General features: G+C 36.8%; 5 long non-coding RNA genes across 7 annotated transcripts; 3 read left to right on the top strand and 2 right to left on the bottom strand.

Moving 5' to 3' along the window:
* The first annotated feature begins 51 nt into the window (after positions 1-51).
* Positions 52-27,784, top strand: LOC145789587 (uncharacterized). Its single transcript, XR_014327655.1, has 4 exons — positions 52-1,776; positions 1,981-2,128; positions 3,541-3,610; positions 27,446-27,784. It is a non-coding gene; the product is annotated as an uncharacterized LOC145789587 (long non-coding RNA).
* LOC145789588 (uncharacterized) lies at positions 6,537-8,658 on the bottom strand. Of its 2 annotated transcripts, XR_014327657.1 has the most exons (3): positions 8,556-8,658; positions 7,575-7,628; positions 6,537-6,808 (listed from the first exon to the last, which is right to left on the bottom strand). It is a non-coding gene; the product is annotated as an uncharacterized LOC145789588 (long non-coding RNA). The 2 variants fall into 2 exon arrangements; XR_014327656.1 differs by lacking the exon at positions 8,556-8,658 and having other exon boundaries at positions 7,575-8,283.
* Positions 12,692-21,465, bottom strand: LOC145823464 (uncharacterized). The gene is made up of 3 exons (XR_014365749.1): positions 21,155-21,465; positions 13,730-13,783; positions 12,692-12,963 (listed from the first exon to the last, which is right to left on the bottom strand). It is a non-coding gene; the product is annotated as an uncharacterized LOC145823464 (long non-coding RNA).
* Positions 14,102-16,269, top strand: LOC145789586 (uncharacterized). The gene is made up of 4 exons (XR_014327654.1): positions 14,102-14,535; positions 14,780-14,832; positions 15,901-16,063; positions 16,249-16,269. It is a non-coding gene; the product is annotated as an uncharacterized LOC145789586 (long non-coding RNA).
* On the top strand, positions 16,268-19,025 carry LOC114300525 (uncharacterized). Of its 2 annotated transcripts, none has more exons than XR_014327653.1 (9): positions 16,268-16,328; positions 16,741-16,786; positions 16,923-16,992; positions 17,197-17,298; positions 17,598-17,632; positions 17,748-17,813; positions 17,923-17,963; positions 18,451-18,581; positions 19,002-19,025. It is a non-coding gene; the product is annotated as an uncharacterized LOC114300525 (long non-coding RNA). The 2 variants fall into 2 exon arrangements; XR_014327652.1 differs by having other exon boundaries at positions 17,076-17,298.
* Positions 27,785-27,879: the final 95 nt, after the last annotated feature.

The raw sequence follows: 27,879 nt of genomic DNA, 5'->3' as shown, positions 1-27,879 counted from the left end.
ATCCCAATCCACAGATCAAACACTCATTTGCCCTAATTTTGCAGTTCTCTCTCTCTCGTTTGAAGCTCGATGTGAGAAAATGGATCATGAAAATCGATTTATCATTTACTCATTACCGGTAGATCTATCGAACATATGAGATGTTAAGCCAAGTAGATCTATCATTTTTCACACACACACAGACACATACACACAGAGATCATGAAGTCTATGGTTTGATTCTTCATCTTCTTCACTTTTTGTTGTGTGTGCAGATTTGTGACCTGAAGCTTCATTCACAACGGATCTATCATTTCCTTCAATTTTTATTTTTTATTTTTTTTATTTTTTTGTAGATTTGGTGCATCTCTCCCTCTCTCTACCTCATATGTACGTGTATCTATAGATCTATGAAGAACACAGTGATTAGTTCTCGTTTTTTTTCGAATTATCAATTTTTTTTTTTTTAAGTAACTAGACTTCTTGTTCTTTGAAAGGCAGGGTTGGTTTTCTGTTTTTGGTTGTTTTGTTTCTAGATTTGAGCAGGACTTCGTTACTTTTCTGAGGTTTGTTTTTGTGTTCTTACTCTTGTTTTTTTACATCGATTACTAATTCAAATTTAGAGTCAACAAAGTTCTACTTCTCTCAAAGATCACTGCTGGGATTTTTTACCAATTTTAAGTCGCTCACGTTTCAAATTGATCTAATCGTTTCATCACCTTGTCTAATTCAGATGGCTTCGACGATGCTCTCTCTCTCTCTCTCTCTCTCTCTCTCTCTCTCTCTATCCTCTACATCTGCCTCAGCTTCAGCAAGACAATCGCAAGATACCATTAACCTCAATCCACTGGTTAATTTTACAAAATTTCCTATTTTGTGTGATTTTCTTTTCATTTTCCCTATGTTGGCCCCATTTGGTGTAGCTGTTAAAACAACTTATAGATTATAGCTTAACAGATTATAGATTATGACTTTAATCAGAAGTTGTTAATCTGTTTGGTGTAGCTGTTGAATTATAGATTTAAATTACTGAGTAGTGTTTGTTAAATAAGCTGTGAAATAGGTTTTTCAATTAATTTTTATTTTTTGTTTGTCTACATTTCCTATAAAAAATAATAATAATAATCTATAATCCATTTGAGTCTTTTTCTATTTTTAAAAAAATAAAAAATAAAAAAATTTAAGAGTATAACCATAAATTAATATGTCCACAGCAGAAGCTGATAATCAGAAGTAATGGGTGAACAGCTTCTCAGAATCAGCTTTTTTGAGTTAAAATAAGCAGTTAGAATCAGAAGCTGTTTGAAATAAGTTTAACGAAACAGTCTAAAATAATTTTTTCAAAGCTAAAAGCCATAAGTTGGCTCTGAAAAGCTGAAACAAACACCCCCTTATATGTTGAAAATGAAGTATAAAAAAAAAAAGTTTATGAATTTAAGTTTGTATTAGCTTTACTTCAGGGGGGTCCTTTTGTTCTATTGGATCACAATTCTGAAGCTTATCTAAAAATTTTAAGCATTACTTTTTCTTTATTTCTTTCTTCAACAACTAAACTAGAACATTAAGGCTATGTTTGGGAACAAGCTAAATTAGCCAAAAAGGTAATCCATTCTCTCTAATTTTTTCGCATATCGTTTCGTAAAAAATCAGGAAAAAAAAAAGAAGTCAATTTCCAAACGAATCCTAGGATGTATAGTAAATCATGACATTCTATTTGAACAGGCAAAATTGAAGCTGGAAGGCTCTGATCATGCTACTTTCTTGAAGGAGAAAAGCAATCCCTTCACCAAGACTAAGGTAATTATGATGTCAGTGTAATTTAGTGTAAATTTAGTAGCTTCAGGCTTCCATTACATCTTAACATAGTGAAAATTGGTTAATAAATCCAATTAAATTTATTTGTGTGTGTTTCAAAAGCAAGGACCATTGATCTCCATTGTGTTTGGAAATAAAGCTTTGTTTTATTTTTCTCAAACAGTGTTTCACTTGTTGGCTCTTTAGATTGTTAGGTAGATTTTCAAGCAAAGGCTTGAAACTGGCAACTGTGATGGTGACATAGAGTAATATCGGGTGGATTTTCAAGCAAAGGCTTAAAGCATCAACTTTCCTTTTACCTTGGAAGTGTGTGTTCAAGGTCACTGATGCTCAGGTATTAATCATTATCAGTTTTGAGGTTGTTTGTGATGTGAGTTTTGATATTGTTTCTGTAAAATGGACAGGAGTTGAGCAGCAGTACTTGTGTTTTCTAATTCTTTTAAAGTTAACATAAAACACATTTGGTGGTTTGTTCATACGTAACAAATGGTTTCCTATTTTTTCAGAGGCTTTTTTTATTTATTTAGTTGATTCTGTTTCTAGGCTTACTGTCAAGACCATTTTTTCTTTCTACAACTAGAAAGCATTACTTAATTTCGTGAATATGTTTCATTCCATATGGTCCCAAAAAGTCCAATGCAATACTTGATTTCGTTCAATTTTTGGAGACCAAATATAGACCTTGTTTGGTTTGTTTTTTAGAAACATTTTTGGGAAAAATTTTCGATAAACAAATTTTCAAGAGTAATCAAATCAAATAAATTTTTCTAAAAAAAATCTCAAAATTTTGTTTGGTTACCTACTTTCCAAAATCACTTTCTCTCTCATTCACATCAAATCAATCACTTTTTTTAAAACTCTCTTCTCAAAATAATTTTCCAAAACCATTTCTGAAAAAAAGTAAACCAAACAAGTTTTCGTACTTTTTATCTCAAAAACTACTCTACAAATACAAACCAAACACACCCATAGTATTTGGTAGCCAATTGATAGAGTTTGTTGAACTTTTCCTGTACCTTTGTGATAGATACTATTTTATTAATCGCCTTAGATTAAAGAATTTCCTTACAAATGTTATCTGAATTGAACTGATTGTAGCAATCCTTTTGAGATGTACAGTGATTATTGAAGAAGATTGTTCTTAGAAAACTTATTGCGTGGTGAGTGTTATTTATGGTGATTTGGATAAGTGGACCACTACAAGTTTTTGATACTTCACTGTTTCTCATTTCTGGCCCATATCACCCTAATTTGTGTGTGTGTGTGTGTGTTAATTGTATATTTTTTTATATTGATCTCAATTGAACACATACTGATTTGATTGTTGTTTTTGTTTGATAAATAACTTGTTAAGCCTCGAGGAGATTACATAGACAATTGATTTCTTTTTTTTGTTTGATGTTTGAGGATCAAAACAAAGGTTGAAAGCCCTCCCAAAACAACACTGCTGCTGCAAAATTCTGTCTTTCCCTCTCCTTTCTTGGTTTGCTTTATTACAAGAAATCTAGAATTTAGGAACAAAATTTCAGGGACAAATGTTATTGTAGCATGACTGACTGAATAAATGTATATGTAGTACCATGACTGAGTGAATAAATGTTTAAGGTTTATTGGGATTTTTTTTATTACATTGAGCATTTGGTAATTTACACTATTTTATATTAGGTGTGATATGATAATTTTGTAGTGTTCATGTGGGATATTCTTAAATTATCTGGAAATTGACAACATGCTATTTGTTTGCAGAGTTTGGCCATTATAAAAAGGGACAATGCAACTCTAAAGACATTGATTGGTTGATTCACTCTCTATCAAGGTATTTCTCAATCCTTCAAGTCGTATTGAGTTTTTAATTTCAATTTTGCTTTAGAATTGCTAGTTAGTTTGAGGATGACTTTTTAAGATAGAAGTGTGATAGGTTCTTGGAAGGTTTATGGAGTTGAATGATTGATTGGGTATGTGATTTGGGTTAAATCAAGAAATAATTTTTTTTTAATTACCCATCAAATAACTATTTCCCAAATACTCTATCCAAATATTCTTGATCTCTGTAGCTCGCCTTTTTCGCGCCCCCTCTCGAAAGTTTGAAAGAAAACCCTACAGTTCGGACTCCAGCGATTATGAATGTAATCTCACAAGTGCAATGTGAAACTGATAAACACCAAAGAGTACAAATCCGACAAATCTTTTGGAAAATTGATTTTAGGATCAAAAATGCCAAAAATGGACTGCTTTGCCAGATACAGAGTCGCCACCTAAATATTTTATTTCGGGAAAATTTAGGAAACCCATGACTCGTGCCAAAGGCCACGTGTCCGTCATCACTAAAGTTGTATTGGTTCGAGAACTTAGGTATGAGAGGGAAAGATCATGAATTGAGCACCCCCCTCGCTCGATCAAAGATCGATCTCTACTAATCATGATATGATTGTTATAAACATTATGTGCTCTTGTTTCGGTTATTAAACTAGCTTTACTATGTGATGCGCACAATCACAGACTAGTTTGCAAGACTTGGAACAATTCAACTCATGTTTGTTTGCGAAAATGGTTTGAATTTGCCACCTCAAGTGGGCTTAATATGCACATTTGCTGAATCGTTCCAATTCAAACAACCAGCCTTCATCCACAGGCCCTCAAGCAGTTTAGCAAGTAAGCACATAGCCTCATGGTGAGCATGCTAATCATGGCAACATTCATATTCATGCAAGTATGCTAAAGCGTAAAAACTCGCCTAGTACTCCAAGCTAGGAAAACATGAATTAGTGAAATATGCATGATTCCTAACTATGTTAAGTGTCTAATGCAACACATGCAATATGCAATTAATAGGCTTAGCTACTATTATGACATATGGATCGATTTGATAACATGCGGTTAAACATGTATTCAAATAAGTATTGAAATAAAAAAGCATTTTGAATGATGCGCCAAGCCTCGGTGCATGCAATACGAATGAATGGATGCAAGCATAAGGCATAAGGTATGTTAATCGAAACATGTCCCTAATTTAACCATCAAAAGCGATTAAATAAAAGGGAGAAAAATGTGGCGTTGGAAGACATACAAACACGCATGCACACTTATTACAACATTACGCCCTCGCGAAGGAGGGTCCGAATGAATAAACTAACTAGCTAATTACTAAGCTAAGCTAATTAAGCTGACTAGACTAATTATTACAACACTTAAATGAATAATTTAACTAACTATCTAAGCTAATTAAAAGAAATTAACTAGGTTAAGCTAATTAAATATTACAACATCAACTAATTAGCTATAACTACTTAGACTAATTTAATATTACAACACAATTTGCTATGCTAATGAAACAATGAAATAACCAAGCACATTTGATATGAGCATGACGGAGGATGGATGGAGGTTGCATGCGCGTCGCCTGAAAGTTGCTCTGTCTGCCCCAGACTGCCTCTGTTTCACCTTTAGCCACTGCCTCTATTTCTACAAAGCTACATTGCTGGCCACACAACAAGGGCCTGCCGTGCATTACTGATGACCGATCGGGCCTACAGAGGGCCGACCATGCATTGATTTGGTGCAAACTTTGTTTTTGTGCTCTGAGGTGAAATCAGTGCAGATAGAGCATTTTCAAGCTCTGTTTGTCTTTTCTTCCTTCTCTGTCATATGAAAATCTCAAGACAAGGTTGGGATTGACTCCAAAACCATCAATGAACAATATGATCGCTTGATGATCTTGGATATCATCTTGGACCAAAAATCAATGAACGTAATGCAAATGGACCACCCCTCCCTTTTTGTCATCGAATGACCTCAAAAAAGGAAGTTGAGACACTTTAAGGACATCAAAAACACCATGAATTGATGCTTGATGACCCTTGACACAAGGAACTTGGCATAACGTTTGGCCAAGTTCTAGTTATTTAAGCCATTTTCTTTAAGTGTGTTGATCCAAATTTTAAACCAATTGTTTTAGGCCTTGCCATTCATTAGTCCATTTGTCCAAATGTGATGTTAAAGTCCTCTAAATGAGAAGTGATGTCAAACAAGAGGTCCTTCTAAGACATGAGAAGGAGACTACACCGTTGACGATGAATCTCCGAAGAGATTAAGCCATTAAGTGTATGTCTCCTTTACATGCATTGAGCAACCTCAATTGGTTGAAACCATTCTTATGAATGAAAGATATGGAATGATTGATTGATTAGCAAACTTAAGCCCCAAAACACAGAAAATGAACAAAGAAAGCATATTAAACAACAAGTATGCCAACTAATGAGACCTACAGTGTAACAAACAAGGCATGAACCAATTGGAAAAGCTTAGACAACCTCAAAATAGTCCTAAATACATGCAAATCAGAGGTGAAACATGCATGAAAAGGGGTTGAAAAGCTAGACAATAAAGATGAAAATTAAGGCTAGTAAACAAGGATGAGGAGGGGTGGCTAACCCCTCCATTTTTGAAGCTTCAAAGCATGGTTTTCAGCTTTTTCAAACCTCTAAGAATCAGTGTAAAAATAAAAAAAGAGTGAAAATGAGAAGGTTTGAGTTATGAATAAAGGTGTAAAAAGAGCAAGCTCTCTCTATCCTTTTGATAACCCTTCAAACGCAACTCCAACACTTCAAACAAACTCAAAACCAACCAAAACAACAAGAATAATTGTCAAACCCCAAATCCGGGCATGACCGGCCGTGGCCCACAGGGACTTAGCCCAAGGCACACGTAAGCCTAAACATGAACCCAAAACCATAAAGAATAAATGTGATGATAGCCCAAAAATAAATAAATCAACACTCAATCCAGTGACATGCCACAAGTATAAATGGTAAAACCAGCCATAACCAACTTCCAAAAATATATACTAAATGGCACATAAACCGCCCACAAAATAAAATAATTCTAAATCAAACCCAACCACAATGTATGTACAAAACCCGACAAAGCAACCTAAAACAAATTAAATAAATGCCCTAGAGGTCCATGCAATTGAGTCCCCGCTACGCCATGAGTCCACTCTAAGTCCTTCTAACACCTGGAAGTGATAAAAACTAAGTCAGCTGATAGCTCAGTGAGTAGCAACATGGATAGTAAATACAGTTTTGAAAATAGGGATAAATTCCAAAATAAGATATATGTCACAGAAACTAGATTGGCATACAGTTTGGTAAATACAATCTGTTTCAAAAAGAATGTCCCACAATTCAACACTTAAAATACTCATGTCTCGCAAGAACATGATAAACGACATTTTTCACTTAAAACAGATTATAACATGAACATCAATAATTTTCTGGGTACCAATAAAAACAAATAATCGGCCACACATTTCTCAGGCTATAAGCCTCGTTGGATCCAATACCGAACTAAGAGTCATCCTCAGGGTGGCACCTGGGCCTTTTCTCAAAGACGATCCGATTGAAGGTCACCTAGTTATTTTTAAAGGTCTGTTCCTTACAATCGTTGAGCACTAGAGTCATCACGGCCCAACCCGGATCTGTTCCCTAGTGGCCAGAGTCACCACACACAGTGGAATAATTTCCCTGGACTAAATACACACATGGTCCCAATAATCAATACACATCAGTTTCGCAAAACATGGTAGTTCATCATTATAAACATGAGACCAAAACAAATAGTTTACAGTATGCCAAGTTCACACATGTTTCAGAAATAATTTGATTCAATTGATAATATAATAATTTATCAAAACAGTTTAATCATGAAACAACAATTTAATTTTTCCAACAATTCAGGGTAGGGGAACATTTATAAAAAATATGTAGCATGAAACTACTCACCTGGAAACGAAATAATATAATCCTCGAATAGAGTGTAAAAGTCCAACTAGTGGCCTGAACCAAGTATAAAAACTACGCGTCACAACTAATTTAAAAATACTAAAAAAAATAGGAACTAAGTAATCTCAAACTAAAACGCACTAACACGGCTCAACCCAACTCACCGTTACTCTTAAATATTACTTAAGTTCATATTCTTCAAGGTCTAAAATCACCCAAGACATATATTCCGATCAAAACTTAACTAAAAACAACTTTAAGATGAAACAGTGTTTTAAACAAGTTTTCCCAATCTATTCGCTAACTTTGAAAATTACAAAATCCACTCCACGCTACTCGAAAAATTCCAATAACCTCCAGATATGATCTAATATATCCTAAGTTTCAAACCCAATTGGTTTCACTTGATTTGCTTATCAAAATAATTTTTCTACAATTTATTATATCCAAACAGGTTGTTTTCTGCAGCACTATAAAGAAATTGACGGTTCTCTTAATATACACGATCAATCAATGAAAGGCCAAAAATGTATGAAACTAGACTCGTAACCGGTTCTAATGATACTAATTTGATAATTTTTGGATTTATACCCAAAGAGAACAACACTCCCGAATTTACTATTTCGGACTGGTTTCCTGGACAGATTTGAATACCTCAATTTATATGGATTTCGACTCCCAAAAATTATGAAAAAAATCAGATATTCAATTCAATATGTAATTGATCTACTGTAAAAATTTCAGATTAAAATTCATCTGTTTGATATGGTTTCTTTATTTTTAAAGTTTGCGATTCTGTGCAGAATTTTTTGGACTGAAAATTACACCCAATCTTTACACATAAATTTAGCTACTCAAGTTTCTTAATAGGATATCTATATACACAATACATGAACCTACAACCTCTCCATGAATGAATAAAATAATTATAGAATAAGGATAGAACAAAGAAAGAAGAGAAGAAAACCTAAGAGGGCTAACCTTTGATGATCACACACAACACAACACACCTAAAAGTTCTTTGATTGCAACATCTTCTTCTTTTTTTCCTTCTCTCAAACCTTCTCCCGTGGCTGCTGTGTTGTTTCCCTATGTGGTGAACAAATAATAAAGTAGGGTTTGTGTTTATTTTATTTTATACTAGTAGTGGGCACACATAGGTCAAATAAATAAATAAATATACAAAATATATGTATAAGTTATATGTAACTCAAATGGTAGGAGTCTTATATATTAATCTTGTGGTCTAGAGTTCAAGTCACACCCTCCTCTCTCTCTATATATATTTTTTATAATAAATCTTGCCTCTAAATTAAATGCTTTCACCACAAATTTATTTTAAGTTTAAAATTAATTAAAACATCCTCCAATAATATTTAATTTGCATCTTAGAATTCACCACAAAAATATTTGAGATTGTAATATTATTATTTAATTATTTACTTAATTTTTATATTCGGGTTCTCACATTCTCCCCTCCTAAAAAAAGTTTCGTCCTCGAAACTAACCTGAGTAAATCATGAGAATAGATGTGGGTACTTCTTGCGCATCTCATCCTCGCGTTCCCAAGTTGCCTCTTCAACTAGATGATTACGCCACAGTACCTTAACCAATTTAATGGCGTTTGTACGCAACATTTTCTCTTCTGAATATAAAATCTGAACAGGCATCTCCTCATACGAAAAATCCTCTCTAATCTGAAGCGGCTCATAATCTATCACATACGACGGACTGTGCACATATTTCCTCAGCATAGACACGTGAAACACATTATGCACTCCTGCCAACCTAGGGGGTAAAACAACACGGTACACAACCTCACTAACCTTCTCTAATACCTCAAATGGTCCAATGTATCTAGAACTCAACTTTCATTTATTTCCAACCCTGATGACTCCTTTCCATGGTGATCCTTTCAAGAATACCATATCCCCCACATGAAACTCTAAGTCTCTCCCACGATGATCAGCATAACTTTTTCTTTTTTTTTTTTTTACTCTGAGCAGTCAATAATCTCTCTCTAATGGTGATAATTTTCTGTGTATCATCCTCCACCAAATCAGGTCCCAACATTTGCCTTTCACCAACCTCATACCAACACAAAGGAGACCTACACTTCCTTCCATACAAAGCCTCATAAGGGGCTACTCCCAAACTAGAATGATAACTATTATTATACGCAAACTCCATGAGCGGCAAATAATCATCCCAATTACCTCTCCACTCCAAAGCATAAGCCCTCAACATATCCTCAAGGATTTGAATAGTCCTCTCCAATACCCCATCTGTCTAAGGGTGATAAGCTGAACTAAAATTTAACCAAGTACCCATAACTGACTGTAACGCACCCCAAAACTTAGACACAAAATGAGGGTCCCGATCTGACACTATTAACACAGGTGCACCATGCAATCTAACAATCTCCTTCACATACAACTGTGAAAATCGAGCTAGAGAATAGGTCATCCGAACTGCAATAAAATGTGCTGACTTGGTTAATCTATCAACAACAACCCAAACTGCATCGTGATTACTACTAGTACAAGGTAAACCACACACAAAGTCCATGGTATCATGATCCCACTTCCACTCTGGTATAGGTAAGGGTTGTAGTTTCCCCGCAGGTTTCTAATATTCTACTTTAACTTGTTAACACACCAAACACTGAGCCACAAATTCTGCAATATCTCCCTTTATACCATTCCACCAAAAATGTTCATAAAGATCCTGATACATCTTAGTACTTCCAAGATGAATGCTATAACTAGAACTAGAACTATGTGCCTCTACCATAATCTCCTTCCTCAGATCACCACCAACAGAAACACAAATTCGGCTACGGAATCTAAGCAACCCGTCATCACTAACCACAAATTCTACATTCTTACCTTCTGCCATCTCTCCTTTAATACGCTCACACTGGGGGTCAATCACCTGTGCTAAACGAATCCGTTCTCTCAAGGTTGGCTGAACTATCAATTGACTACAATAAGCCATATCACCAGGTGTAACAACCTCAAGCCTCAAACATCTCATGTCTTCCAGCAAACAACTCTCAATAGACAAAGCAGCTACATCTCCGACTGCTACTTTCCTACTCAAGGCATCTACCACCACATTTGCCTTTCCCGGATGATACAAAATATTCACATCGTAATCTTTTAGTAACTCAAGCCATCTTGTTTGCCTCAAATTTAGTTCCTTCAGTGTGAAAATATACTTCAAACTCTTATGATTAGTGTAAATCTCACATGACTCTCCATAAATAATGTCGCCAAATCTTAAGAGCGAAAATCATTGCTACTAACTCCAAGTCATGCATAGAATAATTTCTCTCATGTACTTTCAACTATCGTGACGCATAAGTAATCACCTTCCCATGTTGCATGAGCACACATCCTAAACCCTATCGTAAAGCATCACTATAAATCACAAAACCACCACCATTAGTAGATAAGGCAAGGATTGGAGCTGATATCAACCTTTGTTTAAACTCTTAGAAGCTACACTCACAATCATCATTCCACTCAAACTTTACCTCTTTCCTAGTGAGGTTTATAAATGGCAAAGCAATACGGGAGAATCCTTCCACTAACTGTCTATAATATCCAGCAAACCCTAGAAAGCTACGTACCTCCGTCACAGAAGTAGGTCGTGGCCAATCAACAATTGCTGACACCTTTGTGCTATCTACAGATACCCCATCTTTACTCACTGCATGACCCAAAAAGGATACACTGTTCAACCAGAATTCACACTTCTTAAATTTTGCATACAATCTCTTCTCCCTAAGGATCTGCAATACTACCCTCAAATACTGCTCATGCTTCTCTTTACTCGAATAAATTAGGATGTCATCAATAAACACTACCACAAATTTATTTAGTTGGGGTTTGAATACTCTATTCATCAAATCCATGAATGCGGCTGTTGCATTTGTGAGACCAAAAGGCATCACCAAGAACTCATAATGCTTATAACGGGTTCTAAAAACGGTCTTAGGAGCATCCTCATCCCTTACTTTCAACTGGTGATAGCCTGACCTCAAGTCCATCTTAGAGAATATCTAAGCTCCCTGCAATTGGTCAAATAGGTCATCAATACATGGCAAAGGATACATATTCTTCACTGTGACTTTGTTCGGTTCTCTATAATCAATACACAATCTCATAGACCCATCATTCTTCTTCACAAATAACACAGGTGCTCCCCAAGGTGAAACACTAGGCCTAATAAAACCTTTGTCTAGCAACTCCTGTAACTGAGTTTGTAACTCCCTCAACTCCAACAGTGCCATTCTATAGGGTGCTTTAGAAATAAGTGTTGTGTTGGGGACCAAGTTAATGGAAAATTCTACCTCGCGATCTAGAGGAAGTCCAGGTAGATCCTTTAGAAAAACATCAACACATCACTTAGTACAGGCAACTCCTCTAACTTCCATTATGGCAGTTCAATACTCACCACACAAGCTAAGTAATCATGATACCTTTTTCTCAACATTCAGTTAGCCTAAAGGGAAGAAGTAAAACAGATAGAAGACCCTTTCTTATCTCCCTAAAAGAAAAACTCAAGTTGTCCCAACATAGCAAAAACTACCATCTTTCTAAAACAATCAACAGAGGTATGATGCTTGGTCAACCAATCCATCCTCGAAATCACATAAAAATCCTTCATCTCTAAAGAAATCAAATCCACTGGAAAAATTCTACCATCCATTTCTATCTCACAAGATCTACAATCATCCCCTAACACCACTGTTTCTCCCAATACTACTATTTCACCTAAAGGAGTAGACAAGGTAATACAAACATCAAAGGCTCACCAGGAATAGACAATCAGTGTAGATATCTAGGTGCCAACTCTTAACCTTCAAAATGAAATCAAGAACGATTCAACACAAGCTTAAACAAAACTAACTTAACCAAACACTACTAAGGACTATAGGGACTCGGACCTCGTCTAAATGATGAAATGCAAGGTATGTAACTTGATAAATCTATAGCTCTGATACCACAATTGTCAAACCCCAAATCCGAGCATGACCGGCCGTGGCCCACAGGGACTTAGCCCAAGGCACACGTAAGCCTAAACATGAACCCAAAACCATAAAGAATAAATGTGATGATAGCCCAAAAATAAATAAATCAACACTCAATCCAGTGACATGCCACAAGTATAAATGGTAAAACCAGCCATAACCAACTTCCAAAAATATATACTAAATGGCACATAAACCGCCCACAAAATAAAATAATTCTAAATCAAACCCAACCACAATGTATGTACAAAACCCGACAAAGCAACCTAAAACAAATTAAATAAATGCCCTAGAGGTCCATGCAATTGAGTCCCCGCTACGCCATGAGTCCACTCTAAGTCCTTCTAACACCTGGAAGTGATAAAAACTAAGTCAGCTGATAGCTCAGTGAGTAGCAACATGGATAGTAAATACAGTTTTGAAAACAAGGATAAATTCCAAAATAAGATATATGTCACAGAAACTAGATTGGCATACAGTTTGGTAAATACAATCTGTTTCAAAAAGAATGTCCCACAATTCAACACTTAAAATACTCATGTCTCGCAAGAACATGATAAACGACATTTTTCACTTAAAACAGATTATAACATGAACATCAATAATTTTCTGGGTACCAATAAAAACAAATAATCGGCCACACATTTCTCAGGCTATAAGCCCCGTTGGATCCAATACCGAACTAAGAGTCATCCTCAGGGTGGCACCTGGGCCTTTTCTCAAAGACGATCCGATTGAAGGTCACCTAGTTATTTTTAAAGGTCTGTTCCTTACAATCGTTGAGCACTAGAGTCATCACGGCCCAACCCGGATCTGTTCCCTAGTGGCCAGAATCACCACACACAGTGGAATAATTTCCCTGGACTAAATACACACATGGTCCCAATAATCAATACACATCAGTTTCGCAAAACATGGTAGTTCATCATTATAAACATGAGACCAAAACAAATAGTTTACAGTATGCCAAGTTCACACATGTTTCAGAAATAATTTGATTCAATTGATAATATAATAATTTATCAAAACAGTTTAATCATGAAACAACAATTTAATTTTTCCAACAATTCAGGGTAGGGGAACATTTATAAAAAATATGTAGCATGAAACTACTCACCTGGAAACGAAATAATATAATCCTCGAATAGAGTGTAAAAGTCCAACTAGTGGCCTGAACCAAGTATAAAAACTACGCGTCACAACTAATTTAAAAATACTAAAAAAAATAGGAACTAAGTAATCTCAAACTAAAACGCACTAACACGGCTCAACCCAACTCACCGTTACTTTTAAATATTACCTAAGTTCATATTCTTCAAGGTCTAAAATCACCCAAGACATAGATTCCGATCAAAACTTAACTAAAAATAACTTTAAGATGAAACAGTCACTACAGGAAATGTAGGCTTTAACGGCATTTATTTAATGGCGTTTTTCTGAACGTCACTGTTTTATAATATTTAACGGCGTTTTGCAAACGTCGCCTTTTGTTAAATGAAAACGGCACCGTTTTAATGATAGGAGGCGTTCAAAAGCGCCTTCAAATCTCTAAACCCTATCTCCCTAAATGGGCCGGCCGCTGACTCACTCTTCTACACCCTCTTCCTAAGCTCTCACTCACTCAACCCTCTCCTGATCTGTGGACGGCTCGCTCTCTCTCTCTCTCTCTCTCTCTCAAATACTTCCAATAGCAGTGATTCATCTCAGAATATCAATCGATCGATATCTCAACGGATCGCTCTCTCTCAAGCTCTCTCTCAACGGATCGATCGATCGAATCTCGGTGATTCATCTCAGAATGACATCTCGGCGATTTCGATTTTGATTTCAAAGCGCGCTCTCTCTCGATTTCGAAGGTCTCTCTCTCGATTGCGAAGGTCTATCTGTTATGCGGAGATCAAGGCATTGAGAGAAGGCAGAAAGGTTCGGATCTACCCCTTCTCTCTCTTTATATGACTATCGTAAATCTGATTCGGTGATTCTGTTTTGTTTGTGTTGGTTCAGTGATTCTATATATATACATATATGTATGTATATATATATATATATATATTATAACTCTCTTCTGTTTTGTTGATTTGGTTGTTGCCAAGTTTTGATTCTGCAATGCGATAGTATTGCTCTGTTTCAGTGATTGATAATCTAACAGAGCTTGTTTTGCTAACAGAGCTTGATTAAGATAGCCAAGATTCCTCAACCCTAGGCCTCTCCAAGGAAGAGGTAAACAAATCTTATTTCAATTCTGCCAACAAAAACCTTTACTACCATACGAACCGCAAAAAACCTTCTGGATAATTGAAGATAACTTGTCTAAAACATACTTAGGAATCTTAAAAAAAGAGAAAAAGCAAATGGGAATAGACTGAGGAACATATTGAGCCAGAGTACACTGGCCTGCCATATTAAGAAGACCACATTTCCAGTGCTGAAACGTTTTATGAATTTTTTTGATCAAGGCCCTAAATACCTCATATTTTTTAGTGGTATTGAAATCCAAATTTGCCCCCAAGTAGAGGCTAGGCTTACTCACACGATGAATATTTATTGGGCTTAGCTAGATATTTCCATATTCCAAGCCTTGCTTATATAGTTAAATTACCCTTCACCTAGATACGAGTGCATTGAGTTTTTCAGTGCATTCAAAAAGAAGCGACAAATTTACTCAATAAAGCTGAAAAAATAGCTTTTAAAGCGTGTTTAGCAAGAATTTAAAGGACCAAAAAGACAACAATATATTGGCTTCTCATTTGGTAGATGATTTATTAGTTTTGGGACTACATTCTGATGAATAAATTAGGTTGGGAAACAATACTCATTTGCATCCACTGACGTTTCTGCAATTTTTGTTAGTTTCCTGTCTAAGAAAGTTTCAAGCAGACTTGATATCTTTCTCAGCGTTGTAGCTAAGTTTAAGTTGATTCAAATTCGAAATTTTTGTGTCCTGAATTGTCATTATCTTAATGCTAATCTGCAATCTGCCATTAACGTACCTGCATTGGTGTCCTATAATCAATCTGAGGCCACGATACATGAGGGTTGTGTTGATTCAGATATTAATGTCAGGGTAAGAAGTTAAAAGCCATTGTTCCTGGTGGGTATTTATTTGAAATTTTAGAAGTATTTTGACTGTAAACAATCTAGCCTTGTCTATCTGTCTGTCCTACGTATGGAATTTTCAGGCTGCATTACTTATAATATATCTCCTATACATATCATCTCCTGTTCTTTTATATTGCTTTCTCTAAGAATTTCTTTCTAATCTACTTCCATTTCATACATGAACTATAGGTATTTTATTGTCAAAAGTTGCAATCGTGAAAATTTGGAATTATCGGTAGAACAAGGAGTATGGGCAACTCAACGGAGCAATGAGGCTAAACTGAATGAGGCTTTTGACTCTGTGGAAAACGTTATCTTGATCTTTTCAGTCAACCGGACTCGACATTTCCAGGTAGGATTTGGGTTTAGTATCCTGTAGTTGTGCAAATTGCAGTCTGGACTATTGTGGTTCTCTGTAAACAGGTTCTATACAGTACACAGCTTGCTAGGTTTTAAAGGAATTCTATTGCATAAGGCAAAGTATTACCTTTTTCTTTATGAGAGATATTGAGTATGAATCTGTCAATGATTTGCTAGGGTTGTGCAAAAATGACATCTGGAAGTATGCACATGGAAGTGCTCATTATGGGCGGAATTTCTCTGTCAAATGGTTAAAGGTACGTTATTTTAATTATCATGTTTATTAGATTTTAGAATTTATTTAGTAGTCAACACCACATGGTGTTTCTTGTCCTGAATCTGTTACCATATTAAGTTTGTCATTCACTCAAGTGTTACCATCATATGTTCTTATCGTGTTATGGATTACTGTCAGAGATAGGTGAGAAAAATGAATCAGGTTTAATTTATGGATTACTAGTTAATGGAATTTGGTATCTTTACGTCTTTTTCGTTGTTGGGTGGCTTTATCTCATGGAATATTATTATGTGTTTTTTCTAGTAAATTCTCAAATTGGGTTTCTATGATAAGCATACATACAAACTGATTGCTCACAATCAGAAAACTAGGATTTTTACCTTAACTTTGTAACACACATGCTGTTACAACTATTCGGAAAACATTGGCAGAAATTGATGAGCAAGCGGAGCTTCTACCTGATGGAACCCTTCTCGTGTACGTAGCTTTGTGGCTTAAAATATTTCATTTTTTTTTTTTTTTTTGTTTTGGGTTCTAAATTTGTTGGATTACAATGTGATGTTTTTATTTGTAAGTTATTACTTTAACCAGTTGAAAGCCTTTGCTCCTGCAGTGGTGGTCAAGCAATTGCAGTCATCTATTTCAGAGCTGGGTATGCACCAACTGATTATCCCTCAGAATCAGTGAGTAGATTCACTTTTGCAGAATCAAGTTTTTTGTCATAAAACTAAAGCATCAGCATAACAAAAGTTTAATCTACAAACAGAATGAGTACTGCATTCTTCCGAAGCTACCAGCCAAATTACTTTCGAACTTTGCATTGATCGATATCTGGATAAATTAACAATTCCATGAACTGGAGTGATGTGATGATAAGTTTCTGCCAGTTGTTGTCTCTCCCTAGGAAATAATAGCAAGCTCAGGCTCATTTGTTGAAGAGGCTAATGCTGCTGATCTAATACAGCGCAGACAGCGTTCTGAGTTTCAGTGTAAGTACTCCAAACTGTTGGTGTCATTTTTGTTTTCTATTCTTTGTTTTCATTTTTCAAAAAACACAGAAAACTTGTTAGGTAAAGTGTTTCCAGAAAAAAAGTTATGAAAGCAACCCAGTTTTAGGAAAGCACCAAATAGTTGTTTTCAAATTTTAGAAAAATTTTGGAAGTGATGGATGACTTTGAACTTTTCATTGCTTTTGTTTCTGAAAACATGAAAAATGAAAATGATACCAAATAGTTATGTACATTTAACATTGACGGTGTCTATTGAATTAACATATTTTCTTTGACAGCAAGTGTGAAGGGGACCCTTTTTACAGCTATAAAGGTAAATCCCGCCATCATGCTTAATGAAATTGATCTTAATGTAATGCATATTTAGACCTGATTTTACAGATTTAAAACCTACAATGCTTCATTGATTCTTGATGTGCCGATTTCAGGCAAACCCAGATCTTGTTCCATCCTTATTGACTTTGGCGATGAATGATGCTATGACTTATGATAAGGTGAGAAAGAGTTTTACTTGTTGACAGTTTGAGATGAAAGTAGAAATTTATATTATTCCTAAACATTACATATCAAGAAAGCTCATATGATTCTAATTGAGTTTTGCAGGCCACAAAATCTGGTGGCCCAAATGGATCTGTACGTTTCAGGTACTTCTAACATATAGCATTACCACGCATAAGTATGTAGTATTAAAGAATAAAGTAAAAGAATGAAATTCTGCATTCTATCAAAAATTAGGATTGGTATTTCATGTACAGTGAAGATTTTCACCAAACCAAAGATGATTCATCTATTATGTTTTGTTCCGGCTTATTTTTTAGGGATTTTAATGCCAATTCACATAATGACCCTATTATTTCAGTGTCGATGATAAGCAGATGTATTAAATGTGGTAAAAAAAGGTTATGGAATATGAAAATTATGTTAAATTGTCAAAATTGTATTGAGGTTTTGGATCCTGGATTTAGTTGGTTTAGGCATCAGAGTTTCCTTTTATTTGCGTCTTTTGGCTGAACTGTTTTCACTCCTTGCTTCTTATTTTTTCGGTTAGAAGTTTTTAAGTCAATGCTGAAATGTTACCTTGATGTTTTTTTTATTATTTTTTTCTTGTCAATTATATTTTCTTGCTTGAAGCTCAGAGATTAGCAGACCAGAGAATAAGGGGCTCTCCGCCGCAATGAATTTATTAGAGGAAGCAAAGAAGGAAATAGATTCATATTCCAAGGGTGGTCCTATTTCATTTGCTGATCTCATCCAATTTGCAGGTTGCATGTCATACTTATCACCAAGTTTGTCCTGTACACTACCTACATGGCCATTAACTTGCTCAGATACTCTATAAATCATTTGTTTTTACCAATATGTTCATCATCAAATTTATGGTAGATGAATAGACTATAGTGTGTGCACAATTGCACATGGAGTCTCTGTGTATTTATGTGGAGTCTCTGTGTATACACATTTCATATGTGGTATCCATTATGCTTTACCTCGCTTAACTCAAATTATCAAATTTGCTACGAACACAGAAACTGGTCAAAGAATTTACATGATTTGTTAATGAGATCCACTTTTGAAAAACTATATTCGGCCATATATATTTTGTGTCCAATTTTGTGATCAGTTATTTCAAAATTATTAGGGGACGTGGATGTAATGGATACAATTGCTTTTTGTAACTGCAGTGGGGCTTGTTTGACAAGCAATTTCTATCTTCTTTTTTATATGTGCACGTGTTTGACCCTGAAATGCTGCACCAGTTTTACCACCCTAAGGGATATGAGTTAACCATTGGGGTAGAAAGTTCCGTCGTCTTCTTCTTCGAGGACTGTTTTCATGTCAACTTTTTCCCCTTACAAACACACATTAATGCGTACTAATTGGACGTTATTTTTTTTTACTGTTTTCATGTCAACTGAGAGAATTAAATAATCAATGATATCTTCTAGGATAATGTAAAGCTCCTCACTCATTTGTATTTATTTCTTTTGAAGGTTTGGTAGAGGGAACTAGAAGCTCATCTTAAATTCAGATCGTGACATATTTGAAGAGAGAACCGAGGTGAGAATTTTTTATGGTTGTGCCTTTTTTCTGCTTTAATATTATTTTTCTTTATGTTAACATAAGGGCTTCTTTTGTTTAGGTTGATTTGAAGGACAAGTGGAGAAATATGATACATTACTAACTCTTAAAAACAGAAGATGGTCTGCAGTTTGTATTATAGTTGAGGTATGCCCCCCCGACCCGACAAGTTCATTGGAGAGAGGTTGTTAAAATACAAGGGGTTGGCTATAAACTCTTTACTTATCTAAAATATGGCTTTAGAAACTTTTGTATTGAATAGTTGCTATCATATTTTGTAGATGTAGTTAATGTTCTAACAAGCTAAGGTTTGTAAGGTAACCGAAAGGACGGTTCTTGCATGTTGATTGATTCTTCATAGTTTTCTACTCTACTTGATGGGTCTTCAAAAAGGAAAAAGAAAATATTGATTGCTTGAATACAATGTTGGTGCATCAGATTTCTTCTTCTTCTTCTACTATTATTATTTATTTATAATTTTTTTTTTGAACTTTATACCAAATGTGTTATGTGATGGATAGATGAGAGTGTAATCATGTTACTAATCGGTATAATAACATGTCAAGAGCCTCATTATTTTATTTTTAATTTTGTTTTCAAACTTAGTTTATTTATTATTTTAATAAACATCAATTATTAGTTCTTAATAATTGTTTATGACAGGTATTTTTTCAACCATATAAAATTAGCACAACGTTAAAAATAAAAAAAATGAAAATAAAGGCTATGGCGGCATTTTTTGAACGTCACTATATCCCACCCCAACGGTTAGATTTTTAAAATGTATAAATGTCTTTAACGGCGTTTTCAAAACGTCGCTAAATGTCATAGTGACGTCACAGTGCAATTAGGTAGGACTTTTGGCGGCGTTTTTAAAAACGCCGCCTATAACAATATAACGACGTTTTTCAAACGCCATAAAGCTATAGCGACGGCCGCGTCGTCGGCGTTTGGTATTAAACGTCACAAAAAGAATTAGCGACGTTTTTAATACTTATAGCGGCGTTTTTAAAACGCCGCTAAAAGTCGATTTTCCAGCAGTGAGTGTTTTAAACAAGTTTTCCCAATCTATTCGCTAACTTTGAAAATTACAAAATCCACTCCACGCTACTCGAAAAATTCCAATAACCTCCAGATATGATCTAATATATCCTAAGTTTCAAACCCAATTGGTTTCACTTGATTTGCTTATCAAAATAATTTTTCTACAATTTATTATATCCAAACAGGTTGTTTTCTGCAGCACTATAAAGAAATTGACGGTTCTCTTAATATACACGATCAATCAATGCAAGGCCAAAAATGTATGAAACTAGACTCGTAACCGGTTCTAATGACACTAATTTGATAATTTTTGGATTTATACCCAAAGAGAACAACACTCCCGAATTTACTATTTCGGACTGGTTTCCTGGACAGATTTGAATACCTCAATTTATATGGATTTCGACTCCCAAAAATTATGAAAAAAATCAGATATTCAATTCAATATGTAATTGATCTACTGTAAAAATTTCAGATTAAAATTCATCTGTTTGATATGGTTTCTTGATTTTTAAAGTTTGCGATTCTGTGCAGAATTTTTTGGACTGAAAATTACACCCAATCTTTACACATAAATTTAGCTGCTCAAGTTTCTTAATAGGATATCTATATACACAATACATGAACCTACAACCTCTCCATGAATGAATAAAATAATTATAGAATAAGGATAGAACAAAGAAAGAAGAGAAGAAAACCTAAGAGGGCTAACCTTTGATGATCACACACAACACAACACACCTAAAAGTTCTTTGATTGCAACATCTTCTTCTTTTTTTCCTTCTCTCAAACCTTCTCCCGTGGCTGCTGTGTTGTTGCCCTATGTGGTGAACAAATAATAAAGTAGGGTTTGTGTTTATTTTATTTTATACTAGTAGTGGGCACACATAGGTCAAATAAATAAATAAATATACAAAATATATGTATAAGTTATATGTAACTCAAATGGTAGGAGTCTTATATATTAACCTTGTGGTCTAGAGTTCAAGTCACACCCTCCTCTCTCTCTATATATATTTTTTATAATAAATCTTGCCTCTAAATTAAATGCTTTCACCACAAATTTATTTTAAGTTTAAAATTAATTAAACATCCTCCAATAATATTTAATTTGCATCTTAGAATTCACCACAAAAATATTTGAGATTGTAATATTATTATTTAATTATGTACTTAATTTTTATATTCGGGTTCTCACAATAATAAAGTAAAGGACAGAAATGAAGGCAAGAAAAGAGAAAACAAGCTTATACCTTTCAAGAAGTAAACTTGTTCTTGGAGTTTCAAGCTTGATTTCAATGCATTCTCAAACTTGAATCACTCTTCCTCAAGATTAACCAAGGCTTTAGGATGGTAAGGAAAAGTTGTATATGATGTATGGTGTAAGCAAGCTGGGTTAGCTCCAAGGTAACTTGCAATGGAAGAAGGAGGAGTAAAGGGCTCTTAAGTTGTATATATCTCTTCTTGAATTTTTTTCAACCCTCAAAACAATCCCAGAGCTTCGGTTGTATAGAATTCGAGCTAAAAATGTGATAAATATCTTCAAAAATGGGTAGCTGGCAACCTCCTGCCCAGAATAGCGTTTATTGCCATCGAAGGCCGGCCAACCATTCATAGCCATGGCCGGCCATCACTAATGCACGGCTGGGCCTTGATGGCCTCCCCTGTTTTTTTGGTTCAAACTCAGCTCAGGGTGAGAAATGGTTCAAAAATGAAACCCAAGGGTTCAAACAAGTAAAATGTTGAAGATATGAGGTTATTTCGGAAGCCTAACTGAGTCCGAATCACTGCGGATTCACAATTCAACTTTCATCACTGAGTACATTAAACCAAGTGTCTGACTCTTATGGGCAGTCAAAAATTGAGTGTCTATAGTTGCCCCTCTTTGACAGAGCTCAAAGTCATAAAATGACGTGAGTGAATGTCAAAGCCCAGAGACGACCCATTTTGACAAGGGCGTAAGACTTGGACAAGAAAGCAAGACATAGATTAAATGGTTGCACCCGCAGGCTGCCTACATATCATTTTGCAAGGAATCAAACCAGAGTAATTCAGGAGCAAGATGCAAATGATATGCATGATGTAAGAACATAACTTATGATCATCCAATGAAACTATGCAATGAAACATTTTAAATGCAACTGTAATGCAAAGAAAATGCTACAATTAAACAAACTAGAATAAGGCACAACAATTCCAAACGTGGAAAGAAGACCATGAGCCACGCGCGAGAAACATAAGTCAAACCATATTTCATGCAGAAAGGATGTAAGAAACTTAAAGCTCAACTACGCGACGCGTAGGAAAGGCGAAAGGCAATGTACCCGTCGAGGACACCTGAGGTCTTAACCGAGAACCTAACGTGTCTCATGCGAGAGGGGAAAGGTTGGTGTGAACATCGGACGCACCCAAATGTTTTTTAACCGACATACAATCCCAACGTATCTCACGCGAGAGGAGAAAGGTGAATAAATCCAAACGCGTCTCACGTAAGAGGAGGAAAGTGAACAAATCCAAATGTGCCTCACGCGAGAGGACAAAGAGAATGTGTCCAAACGTGTCTCATGCGAAAAACTAAAGTAAATACATCCAAACGCGTCTCACGTGAGAGGAGAAAGAGAATACGTTCAAACGCGTCTAATGTGAGAGGAGAAAGAGAATACGTCCAAACGCGTCTCACGAGAGAAGATAAAGTGAATACGTCCAAATGCGTCTCACGTGAGAAGAGAAAGAGCGTACGTCCAAACACGTCTCACGAGAGGAGATAAAGTGAATACATCCAAATGCGTCTCACGTGAGAAGAGAAAGAGAATACGTCCAAACGGGTCTCACGCGAGAGGAGAAAGTGAATACATCTAAATGCGTCTCACGCGGGAGGAGAAAGTGAATATGTCCAAACGTGTCTCACGCGAGAGGACAAAGAGAATACGTCCAAACGCGTCTCATGCGAGACGAGAAAGTGAATACGTCCAAATGTGTCTCACGCTAGAAGAGAAAGAAAATACGTCCAAACGCGTCTCAGGCGAGAGGAGAAAGTGAATACGTCCAAACGCGTCTCATGTGAAAGGAGAAAGAGAATACGTGCAAACGCGTCTCACGCAAGAGGAGAAAGTGAATACGTCCAAACGCGTCTCACGTGAGAGGAGAAAGTGAATATGTCCAAACGCGTCTCCCGCAAGAGAAGAAAGAGAATACGTCCAAACGCGTCTCACGCGAGAGATGAAAGTGAATACGTCCAAATGCGTCTCATGCGAGAGGAGAAAGAGAATATGTCCAAACACGTCTCACGCGAGAGGAGAAAGAGAATATGTCCAAACGCGTCTCACATGAGAAGAGAAAGAGAATATGTCCAAACGCGTCTCATGTGAGAGAAGAAAGAGCATACGTCCAAACACGTCTCACGTGAGAGGAGAAAGTGAATACATCCAAACGCGTCTCATGCGAGAGGACAAAGAGTGATGGGATACGATTCGAAGGGCACGAGTGATTTCACCTGAAATTCCTCTGAATGAACCGTACGTACAATATCGTTTGATAAGAAATGATGAAATGATGTGAACCATGATTCAGTCCAAACACATTTGATCAAATACAGTTAAATAAACAAACTTCAAACGAAACAAATGAGCTTACACAATAAGAACAACTCCTCTTCTTTTCTTTTCCACTATACACACCCCATTTTTGACCGATCTGAAGACTCAGACGTCATTGATTGAGCGCTCGGTGATATTGCATATTGTGCTCGTTCAGAAGTTTCAGAGTCCCGACTGCGAGCCTTGCCTTCGGACTTTCGGACTCTTTTGTGCCTTGCCTCGGTTTGTGAACCAGGATCTGTTTTCTCTTCCTGAAGGGAGGGAGAGGTCTCATAGATCATCTCTCAGTGGCCGTAGGCTACGTTTCGTGGTCGTAGGCTACATTTCGTGGTCGTAGGCCATTTTTCCCATTTGGAGCCCGATTTCCGATTTTTCGGAGCCGACGGCCGTATGCCTCGGTTCGGGACCGCCTAACCACCTCCGTTTGCTCTGATTTTTGGCACACACCTTATTTTCTCCCTTTTGGGGGACACTATGGCTCGAGAGACCAACTTCGTGGTCGAATGCCACCTCCAGTGTTTAACAGCCCATTTTCGGGGCCCCGAGTCGCGCGTTTCGGTCCCCGAACCTCCGTTTTGCATCCGTTTTGGTTCATTTTTGGTGGAGACCTTATTTTCATTGTTAGAAAGCTTGTAGGAGGGCGGGAGGCCAGCAATTGTTCTGAAATCTAGCTTTGTTTCTTCATCACTTTTCGTCGCCCGTTTTCCTCACTAAAAAGCTAATGTTGACCACCCCGGGGCCACTTTCTTTAGCCATAAACCCCATATTTGTGTTGTACACACCTGGGAGGCCACCAATATGTATAGGCCGGCCAGTAATTGTCCTTGACCCTTTTGAACCCCTCTAAAAAGTTGGCTTTTCTCTCTCTTGGTTTATATTTTCTGGGTTTTGACCACATATTTGTGTTGTGCACATATAAGAGGCCACCTTTTTGGGGTGGTCGGCCAGCAATTTTCATTGACCCTTTTGACCCCTGGCCGGCCGGCCAGGGGGGGTGGCCGGCCGGCCACCTGAACCTTTTGAACCTGGCCGGCCAGAATCCCCTCTCCAAATGCCTTCCAGCTGTACCCTCTGTTTCCCCCCAGATTTTGTATCCGGGAGGGAGGGGAGCCTTTTGGGGGGAAATTTGAATTGGTTTTTCCCCCCCTTTTCCTCCACTCCTCCATCTATAAAACCAGACCCCCCAGCTCCATTTTTGAGGGTTACAAATTCTTGTTTAGAGCCTTGCTTACATCTCTCCCTCTCCCTTTCTTCCAAGCCTCAAAACCCTAAAAGCCTTGCATCATTTACACACCAACCCATAGCTCCACACATCCACACTCCATTCCAGCCTTTTGAAGCTGATTTCCAGAGGCTAGGAGCTCCTCTTCTTGGTCCAAAGGCTGTTGGTTCATTGCTCTTTAAGGGTAAGCACACTTTTCCCCTAAACTAGTCTTTTTTGCTTCATTTATAAGCCTTGCTTGGAAGCATTTTTGGGCTCCGACCTGAACTGTAAATAGTCATATTTTGTGCTCATCTCCATGTTTGATTAAGGGTCTTTCTCTGTTTGAGGTCTCCTCCTCACCCTTTGTGTTTAAACTCTCTTTTAGGCCTATTTTTGCATGATATTTTAGGCTTATTTGTGAGCTGTTTCGGACTTGGTCATAAACTGTGAAATATCTTTTTTTAAGCCCCTCTTCAACTTTGTTGAAGGGCTCTCCTCTGTTTGCAGCCAGAAGCTATCACTTGTCTCTTTATCCATCTTTTAGGCCTTTTTCTTGCATGATATTTTAGGCCTACTTGTGATTATTTTTGAAGCTTGACATAAACTATAAAGTGCCTTTTTTTGAGCCTCTCTTTAACTTTGTTGAAGGCCTCTTCACTGTTTGAGGCCAACTTCTGTCCCTTGTCTCTATTATCTCTTTTAGGGCCATTTTTGCATGATAGATTAGCCCTACTTGTGTTTGATTTTGAGAGTTGTCATAAACTGAAAAATATCTTGTTTTAATCTCATCTTCAAGTTTGTTTAAGGTTCAATTTTTTTTTGAGGTCATATGCTTCCTTCTATGCTTGATTGTCTCCTATTTTGAGCCTTACACCTAAGCCCTTGTTGCATGGTTTGTTTGGCCTTATAGCCATTGAAATCCAGTGGATTTCTAGTGGCTAAGACACTGTTTTGAGCTTCCAAATCAGAGGGGGGTTGACCCCCTCTCACCTTGACTTGTTTGGTGGTCATTTTGGCCTTCCAAAGAGACCCTATCTTGCATGATTTGGAGTCACTTTTTAGGGTCAATTTGGTGAGTTTTGGGACTACCATATTTGATTTTCATAGTTTTTTATGCCATGTCAAATGTCTATCTTGCATGTGCTTAATGACTCCTTGCATGGCCCTCTAAAGTAACTCATCATTTTTGCATGCCATGGTTGCATATCAGTGGTTATTTGGGCCTATTTTCACATGTTTTATTCACTGATTTTTTCTGGTTTGGTGAGATTCCATGTGCATCCTATACTTGCCATGTAAACCATGTTTGCTAGTCAAAATTGTATGCTATTTTAGTCCATCTTGCTAGCATCTTTTGGCCATGCTTTGAACTGAAAATGTCCATGTTTTGGGACTGCCTTGGCTCTATCTTCATGCTTCATGATCAAATAATGCATGCTTTGTATAGCTACAAGTCATTCCATGTGCCTAGTTTCGAGTTTCGGGGTTCATCTCATGCATCGGGTGCCATATTTCCATAATTCGGGACCATTTTGCATCATATTTCAGTGCTGGAATCTACATGCTTGTATGCCATATTCCATGCCTTGCCATGCCTTGTTAGAGTTGCATGTTATGCCTAGGATCAGTCCTCGGTTCGCGTGCATGTGTGCACGCATTTCAATAGTCTCATTTTCACCTAATGGCTACTGATGTGAGTGTGGCTGAGGTCCACTCATGTTAGTGTAAGTCCATTATGCATTGTGTATGCCATTTCATTTCATAGAATTGCGTATGCAAGGTTGTATGTTAGAGCATTGTGTATGCCTCGTTACATCGTGCATTGTGTGTGCCATTTCATAGCATTGCGTATGCTAGGTTGCATGTTAAGATTGCATTCATGCATGCCATGCATATTGCATTGTGCTTGGGATAGGAGTTAGCCCAAGCACGGGAAACGAGGGACGTTTCATACTCCGAGTGATGGAACGTGTCTCAATTCCCGGTCGCCGACACTCCGGATTATCCATGATGGAGTCTAGGCCTTGTTGGGTCCATACGTGCATTCATTTCATATTGAGTCATACAATTCGACTTCTCGGCCATCATGCATCGAGATGCGTGATTGGTGGCACGAGGATCGAAGACTACACTCCCTGAAGAGTAATCATGCATACATATGTGCAAATACTTTGCCATGCCTCTTTGTTGCTCTCTGTTGCAGCAAATTAGAAATCAGCAATCTTCCGGAGCCTGGCACGCATCCCAAGAATAATTGCAAATAGAGGCAAACCGGGACATCGCAAGGGATTCTCTGCACAAGGCAACCCGAGCATGCATCATTCATCATTTGGAACAGAGCTGAGGCGGTCTACGAATTTACGTGCAATTTACTGCTTTCCTAGATTAATTTGTTAATTAATTAGGATTTTGTATTTATTCGGGACTGTATTATTTATTCATTTGGAACTGTATTATTTATTCGGACCCTCTGCGCGAGGGCAATGTTGTCATAAGTGTGCGTGTGTGTGATGTATGTCTTCCAACCCCACGTCTTTCTCCTTTTTATTTACCTGCTTATGATGGTTAGATTAGGGCATGTTTCAATTAGCATACAGTATGATAGCATGTTTGCATTCATTCATCTGTCTTGCATGC

The sequence above is a fragment of the Camellia sinensis genome, chromosome 4 (assembly GCF_055761805.1).
Source record: "Camellia sinensis isolate YWXY chromosome 4, ASM5576180v1, whole genome shotgun sequence".
Lineage (NCBI taxonomy): Eukaryota > Viridiplantae > Streptophyta > Magnoliopsida > Ericales > Theaceae > Camellia > Camellia sinensis.
This window is presented reverse-complemented; position numbering and strand designations above follow the sequence as displayed.